Raw genomic sequence first — 8,836 nt, 5'->3', positions numbered from 1 at the left:
TCAATTCTACAAATGGAATCTGAAGCTGGGAATCTTATTCTAGAGATAGAAATGTACAGATCCCCTACAGTATTCCTGATATAAGCCCTGGGATTCTGGGGGATTTGATTGCTTACTCAGCTGAGTAAGTGAGAGCCATAAGCATATGACCTCCCTCATTGGAGTCTTGTTAGATTTTAATGTTATCATGAAGGCAAAGCCCCAACTCAGTGGTTGCCATGGTTTCAATGGTTACCCTGGGTGATATAGGTTATTGTAAAAATCATCATCATTATTTATTATTCAAAGTCCTTGTTGAATCATTATAAAAATAAGTGGATTATCTCAAGGTTTTGTTTGTCGAGAGTATTATAAAAGAAATAAAGGCTTTTGGTAAAGCAATGTCTAACATACAAGTTATGTTTTAATAACCTATGCACTTCTGGCATTCAAGATAACAGAGGAAAAGGTAAGATCACACCTAGAGGTCTGGCAGGGCCTGGGGAGGCCCCAATGGTGAGTGGGAAAGTATCTCAGGAAGACGGAAATATACTCATTGAGACTCTTCACACCCAACTTGCCCCTCACTTAAAACTTAAAGCACTTGGATTTAAGTTTAAAGATTTGGGTTTTTTGGTTTTGGGGAGCCACACCCAGCAGTTTCAGGGACTATACCTGCTCTGCTCTTGGGTTAGGAGACTATGCAGTGCTGGGGATCAAACTTGGGCCTTCAGTGAAACTCTAGTCCTTGGAGCTGTCTCCTAGGCCCAAGTACTGGATTTTAAAGCTCCCTCAGAGTCAACTGCACCTATACCCCTTGTATTAACTACATTAGTGGCCTGGATCAAAACACTTTTAGCACCATTGTGAAAAGTTAGCATGCCAATGGAGTCATTTAAAACTGGTAGGCAGGGGCTGGAGTGATAGCACAACGGGTAGGGCATTTGCCTTGCACTCGGCCGACCCAGGTTCAATTCCCAGCATCCCATATGGTCCCTCGGGCACCGCCAGGAGTCATTCCTGAGTGCAGAGCCAGGAGTAACCCCTGAGCATCGCAGGGTGTTACCCCCCCAAAAAAGTAAAACTGGTAGGCAAACCTCTATACCAGTTCTACACTATGGAGAGATAGTACAGTGGGTTGGACACTTGTCTTGCACAAGGCTGGCTGACCTGACCCAGGCTTGAACCTGGGCTAGGAGTAATGTTGAGTGCAGAGATAAGAGTTACCCCTGAGCATCTCTAAGTGTGGCCACAAAACACAAGTCTTAACTTGGGCCAGCGAGGTAAACCTCTATACCAGTTCTATACTATGGAGAGATAGTACAGTGAGTTGGACACTTGCCTTGCACAAGGCTGGCTGACCTGACCCGGGCTTAAATCTGGTCTAGGAGTAATGTAGAGTGCACAGAAAAGAGTTACCCCTGAGCATCTCTGAGTGTGGCCACAAAATATAAGTTTTATGTTTATCCTAACTTGGGTCAGCGAGAGATAGTAGAAAAGGCTGGAACACATGCTTTGAATGGCACCTCGAGATTCCCTGAGCACCAAGCTAAGAGTAGCCATAAAGCACCGCCAAATGTGACCACCAAACCAAAGTTACAATTCCTTGATCCCAAATAAGAGAGATTTGCCTGTCTAATGCCTCCTAAATCTGTTGATTAACAATGTGGCATGATCTGTCCCAAAATTTCTTCAATCACAGCACCTTAACTGCTCAGACTCCATCTGGGATTCTGGGAAAGGGAGAGGACGTGGGAAAGGTACAAAGTACATGCAGACATATTTAGAGGTGACCAAGGATCATCACGTCTAATGTTGGCCAGCAAAGCTCATCTTCCCTTTCAGTCAAAGGGAGAGAGTGGCCTGCAGAAATATTCTAAGATTGAACACTTCAGTGAAATCCCAATTTGGGCTATTGTGGATAATGCTGCAAGGAAGATAGGGGAGCAGATTCCGAGAAGTGGGGCTGCTGAGTCAAATGGAAGTTCAGTTCCTAGTTTGAAGCAGTCAACATTCCCACCAGCGGTGAATCAGTCTCTTTCTCCCCCCATATCCATACCAGCACCCAGTGCTCTGGTTCTTTTTTGATATATGATGGTATCTCATTGTTGTTTTGATTTGCATCTTCTTGATCATTAGTGATGCAGAGCATTTTTTCAAGTGCCTTTTGGCCATCTGTATTTCTTCCCTGAGGAAGTTTCTGCCTTCTCTCCTCCCCACTTTTTTTAATGGTTTTGAATATTTTTTTTCTTGTAAGTTTCAACCTGTGCCTTGCATATCTTGGATCTTAATCTTTTATCATATAAGTGTTAGGTAAATAGTTTCTCCCATTCCCTGGGCTATCTTTATGTTCTGGTTATCTTGGTTATCTTCCTTTGAGGTGTTTAAAGACAATGGAAACAAAGAACATGAGAACTAGTAGTCAGAAACAGGCTCCTCTGAGGGGGGTGGGGGATAGGATAGGCAGGGGGCAATGACTATGGCGGAGGGAAGTTCAGCCAGAGAAGGAGGTGGTGCTGAAAGGTAGTAAAATATTAGGTGTGAACCTTTGTCAGCAACAGTACTATAATCCACAATGCGAAAGCAAATAGTGAAAAGTGTCCCTTGGGGCCAGAGTGATATCTCATAGTGGGTCACCTGAGCCAGTAGTAATTTTTGAGTGCAGAGCCAGGAGTAAGCCCTGAGCATTGTTGGGGGTGGGGTCTGACCTAAAAGGGGAGTGGGTGGAAGAAGGGAAGCACCCCTTGTAGAGACAAGTGGGGGAGGCAAGTGGAGGAGGTAGGGGGAAATTGGAAAGAAGTGGGCATGGTGAAAGGATTGATGATGAAACAATCTATGCTTGAAACACGATCATGAAAAACTTGGAATGGGCAAATAGGAGCGTAAGCACATATTTTTTTAATGAAAACAATATTTAAATGAATGTGGTTAATGTCAGGGAGTGGGGCGCAAGATCTCATCAGTCATCAGGTCACCTGAAGATTCTGGTATTTTTCCACAGGTTTGATTTGGAGGTCATGCTTCTTTTCCTCACTAGATGGCAGTAACACTTAGCTCTGCCAAACCAAAAAAAAAAAAAAAAGGTCCTGTCTCTTGATTCTTTGATTCTCTCCATCTCTGAGTTGGATTTGGAAGCACCTCGATTCTTTGTGTTTATTTTCCTAAAATACTAACTAGATTTCCTAGCTATTACCAGTTCTCGGAAAAACAGGCATAAGTGTCAAACTTGTAAGGGTTGGAGCGATAGTACAGAGGGTAAGGTGATTGCCTGCACGTGGAAAACCAGGTTTGGGTTCAAGTTTGATCCAAAGCAACCCATAAAGTCCCCCAATCACTGCCAGGAGTAGTTTCTGAGTGCAGAGCCAAGAGTAATTCCTGTGCATCACTGGGTATGACCCAAAGAACAAAGCAGCTCATGGGAACCTACCCTCTTTTAGAGGAGCAAACAACCCCAATGACTTACCCGGGATCATACAGGGAGGGAAAGAGAGAAAGCGGAAACTACACTTCAAGGAGTGATGCACTTCCCCCTTTCTGCTTATAAGTGGTGAATGCACGAGGGATAATTCACCTCTCTGGAATCTGAGTTTCCCCATCTTTAGAAGGTTGGACCAGAATTAATGATGCTGCATGTAGGGGATTGGAGGACATTACCCGAGAGAAACATGACACAAAGAAGCAGGGCATGCCAAACACAAGTTTAAAGTGCCTTATGCACAGGGCTACCAGAAGCAACCTCAATGCCTTCTCTTCACACGCTAAAAAAATACGTAGGAAATAAAAAATGAGTAGGGGGTCCAAGTCCCAGTGGAGAGTAAGGAGTGCCTTTTTCCATGCAAACACTCTGGGATTCAGGTAGTTTAAAGAACCTGTAAGTCTAACTCCAGGTTTCACTGTTAAAAGAGAAATATAACAGACCTCTGGTTCCTCTTTGGTTCTCTTTGCAGCATCTGACCATCATAACATCTGACACAAAAGAACAACGGAGTCCCATGAACACCTCTTTATGTAGCAATGCCCTCTTCTCCAAATAACTGAAACAGACATCCTTCTGCAACATGTCGAAAGACATCAAGAAACCAGGTGAGGGGTTGGAGCAATAGTACAGCAAGTAGGGCCTTTGCCTTGCACATGCGGAGTAGGGTTCAATCCTGGGCACCCCACTTGGACTCCCCAGACCCTACCAGAAGTAATTCCTGAGCACAGAACCAGGAGTAACCCTTGACCATGCTAGATGTGGCAAAAAATAAAGGTGAGCCTGAATAATGCCAAGAAGGAGAGAAAAGGGGTGGAGTGAGAGTAAGATAGGAGAATAAAAGCACCCCCCAATCAGTCTCTCAGTAGTGATATACAAACACTGCTAAGTGGGGCATTTTTTCTGGAGGGTAATGTGGTTTGAAAGCCCTTTCTAGTCATCCTTCTATTTTTAAGAACATATTCCAAAGAGACAATCCCCAAAGGAGGTAAGTTATGTCAGGTTGTTCCAAGTCCCACTATTTATATTGGCGGAAAAAGGGAAGGCACTCAGAATGTTCAAGGATGGCAGCGTGTCTATAAAAAAGTCAAGTCTAACCACCAGATGGAATGTTCTTTAGGCATTAAAATGGTAAGTGTGTGGGCTGCGCGAAGTGAAAGGAGATGGCAATGAGATATAGACTCAAACATCACAACTATGTCAACCTAAAATAATTGTAGACGTGAATATAAAGGAGAGAAAATGGGAAGGGAGAAACTTTCATTGAGTTTCGTTTCGCTAGTTTGCAGATATTGACTATTCATGACAATTTCATCACAACAGGGATTATAATTTGGGTGGTGTAACACATTTTGAAAATGAGACGAAGAGAGGACTGGGACCCCTGGCTAGATGCACTGAGTAGCAGAGTCCCTGTTCTTTTAAGAGCGTATTCGGGGACTTCCCAAGTTCAGACAGTCTATGATTCTCTTACTAAACTTGGAGTGTTTCTATATAACCACATTTCTCCCTGTTTTGGGGGTTTGAGGTCACACCTAGAGATACTCAGGGGTTATTCCTGGCTCTGCACTCAGGAATTACTCTTGATGGTGCTTAGGGGACATACGGGATGCCGGGGATCGAACTCAGGTCAGCCTCATGCAAGGCAGATGCCCTACCCACTGTCCTATTGCTCCGGCCCCCTTGCATACTCAGAAATTACTCCTGGTGTTGCTTAGGGGACAGATGGGATGCCGGGGATCGAACTCAGGTCAGCCACATGCAAGTCAGACGCCCTTCGTGCTGTACTATCGCTCCAGTCCCCTTGCACCAATTTCCTTCACATTATTCTCTCCCCTCCTATAAACAGACCCACCACATTCCTCAGATTTGTGCTCAGGGGGCATATGGGATGCCAAGGATCAAACTCAGGTCAGCCACATGCAAGGCAGAGGCCCTGCCAGCTGTACTATTGCTCCAGCCCCCTTGCACCAATTTTCTTCGTGTTATTCTCCCCTCCTATAAACAGACCCACCACATCCCTGACTCAGATTTGAACCAAGTTCATTTCACATTATGAATTTTCGTTTCCCTGCAGTCAGTCCAATGGCAATTCCACAGGCCCTGGGCCAGACTCTAGCTCACAGTGGAGGATGTGTGAATTACCATACATAGGCTAAGAAAATAGCACAAGGCCAACTGACAGCAGTCCCCAAAGTGTGCTCTTACCCGGCGATTTCTCAGCAGGCTGTGGATTAAGATATAAATGAAACATATGGAGAATGGGTAAAAGCATATGTCAGCCTTGCTGTGGGCTGTGTTGCCATCAAACGCATGCACCAGGGTCATTTTTAATCATGAAAACACCACACAGGCTTCCTAAATATTTCTACAGAACCCAAATTGAAATCAGTACTTGCTTTCTCACACCTTCCTTCTGAAGTCAGCCTCCAAGGTCCTAGTACACACACTGCCAGGAGGAACCACAATTGGAACACACATTCCTCCTTCCAGAAAGAGAGAGGAAAAAAAACCTAGTTCATTTTAGAAGACCGAACAGTTTCTTCTGGATCTGTTTCAGTTGAATGAATTCTCTACGACCACCCTAATAAGTCTCATGTACAGCAGAACAATCTTAAATCCTTCTAGATCAGTGATGAACCCTTCCCTCACCCTCACGCTCACTTCCCACCCCCAGATTCAAATCACTGATTTTGCCGCTCACTTAGCCCTTGCCTATCAGGCACTGCCTTCAGCAAGAGCTCTAAAGTCAGATCAGGGGCTGGAGAATAGCACAGCGAGTAGGGCGTTTGCCTTGCACATGGCTGACCTGGGTTCGATTCCCAGCATCCCATATGGTCCCCTGAGCACCACCAGGAATAATTCCTGAGTACAGAGCCAGATGTAACCCCTGTGCATCACCAGGCGTGACCCAAAAAGCAAAAGAAAATTAAAAAATTAAAAATAAAATAAAGCTGGAGCAATAGTACAATGGGTGGGACATTTGTCTTGCATGCGGCTGACCTGGGTTTGATCCCTGGAATCCCATATGGCACCCCAGCACCGCTGGGAGTAATTCCTGAGTGCAGAGCCAGAAGTAACCCTGAGCATTGTTGGGTGAGCATTGTTGGGTGTGACCTAAAAAGCAAAATAAATAAATAAAGTCAGATCAGGGTCCGGAGAGATAGTACAACGGGTAGGGCATTTGTTTTGCATACAGCTGACCCGGGTTCGATCCCTGGCATCCCATATGGTCCTCAGGCCACCTCCAGAAGTAATTCCTGAGTGCAGAGCTAGGAGTCAGCTAGGAGTCACCACTGAGCATAGCCAGATCGCCAGATGTGACCCCAAAAAAGCCAAAAATAAATTAATATAAAGATGAATGTGAATCTCAGTGAAAGGGATGGGTAAAGAGAAGAGAGCCAAGACCCCCAAGTCAGATGTTTGCCTACAGGACAAGGAAAAGGAAAAAATAGTGAGAAATGATCCCATAGAAACAGGTAGGGGCCAATTTAAAAGCCCCTTCACCCAAAAAGCAGTTTGTTAAACATGCTGTAAGCTTGCCTTCACAGCCATGGTATCTCTCTTTACTTCCCTCCCATCTCCCGTTTCAGTTTCATTGGGAGGATATAGGTCAAATTCCTGCTCAATTCTGTAATGATTCCCAGTATTGGATCAGCAATTCTCACTTATTTTCCCTTCTGAAAGATGACTTGGCCAGCCTTCCACATCTGTGCAGAGCAAAGAGCATTAGAGAGGGTGCCAGGGTCCCAGCTTGAGTCAACACCCTCGCTGAGCCTCAGGGGAAGTGAAACGGCCTGTATTGGGAAAGCGGTCCAGCTTTCCCATTCTATGTTCCATCCTTGGCAGTCACATCTGGCAACACAAGTGAAGTCAAGGGTCTTTCAGGAGACGAGGAATCCGGTAGAGAAATAAGTCACCCATTGACTTCAGGCATAACCGGCACTTCATCTCTTTTCCTCCCATCGAACCCAAGAGTCTTCTTAGAAAACTTTCCTAGGTTCTTGGAGAAGCGGGTCTGGGGTGGGGGAGGGGAGGGCTGTATTGCTGAGTCCTTCACCCCAGCCTGACTGCTGTGGAGATGATCAGGACCCACTGGTGAAACTCACTTGGATTATTGGCTGCTTGTGGGTGCATTCCAGTAAACCCACGTGCCCCAGGCTGAGTGCACACAGCTCTCTTTGTACTCCAGGGCCCTTTCCCTGCCCTCAAAAGTACACATTCTCTAAATAGATCTCCGAGCTGACCACAAAGAAACAATGAGGTGTATAGTTTCTGCTTTCTTCGTTAGCAGAACTGTATCAGTCCATTGGTGAGACAATTGAGTTTTGCAGAGGGAAGTTCTCAAGAAGAGGACAAATGTATTAATCATTGAAAAAAAAGAGACTTCAGTTGAAGTCTCGGAGGCTTCAAGACTTTTTAAAAGAGTGCGTGTAGGTCCCCACTACAGTGCATGATGGATGAAGTGCAGGGTTACAAATATGGATGTCATTCCTTCTAATCCACACAACTTGCAAACGTCTAGTATGTGCAAAGCAGCTTAGAGAGACAGCTGAGTTTACAGCAGGACAAACTTCGGGCTGAATGGAGGGTGGGGGGGGGGAAGCGATCACAATCTCCCCTAGATCAGACCGGAATTCCCTGGGAAATGCCTCTCTGGGATCTGAGGAGAGGAGTTTTGTTTGCATTTCACTTCCTGTGTGTGTGAGCAATGAAGGTGCTTATGTGGATGTGCTGGGTTTGGAGCAGAAGCAAAGGAACTGCTTGCAACTAGTGTGTTGTATCAGACTCTGCTCGAAATGGCAGCTGCACCCCCCCCAACTCCTTCCTGTTCATCCCCTCCACTGTGAACTCCCCACCCCCCATTCTGATGCCCTTCCCCCTCCTGAAGTTCTCACCAGGGCACTTAGCATACCCTAGGGCAAAACATCTGTCTGCCCTTTGTGGAAAAATAGTTATCAGGAAGTCCTACAGGACACTAGATGTGTATTAGATTTTTAAAATATTTATCACAAGTTACTTGGCTGCAGTTGAACTCCTTGTAGACTTGTGGTACATTTCCTTAGAGGTGTATCTCATACAATGAACAACTTGAAGAATCAGAAACTCTGGGAATGGGGCCCAGAAATCTGTGTTTTAACAGACCATCCTCTTTCGTTCTCTTTTTCTCCCATCTGGATTTTACCAATTTTCAGCTCTATTAGAAATTCCAAAGTGTCTTTAAAGGGCATTCCTTGATATTTTTCTGCTTTGGGCATCCTCTGAAGCTCCCTTTATATTGCAGACCTGTATTTAGAATGAGAAGGCACAGCCCATGTTTGCTCTACTTTTTTTGAAGTCAAGGGGAAAAAAATGAGGACATTTTCTTGCCCTTTAATAATT

This window comes from Sorex fumeus, unplaced genomic scaffold, assembly GCF_029834395.1.
Source record: "Sorex fumeus unplaced genomic scaffold, SorFum_2.1 ptg000075l, whole genome shotgun sequence".
Classification (NCBI taxonomy): Eukaryota; Metazoa; Chordata; class Mammalia; order Eulipotyphla; family Soricidae; genus Sorex; species Sorex fumeus.
This window is presented reverse-complemented; position numbering follows the sequence as displayed.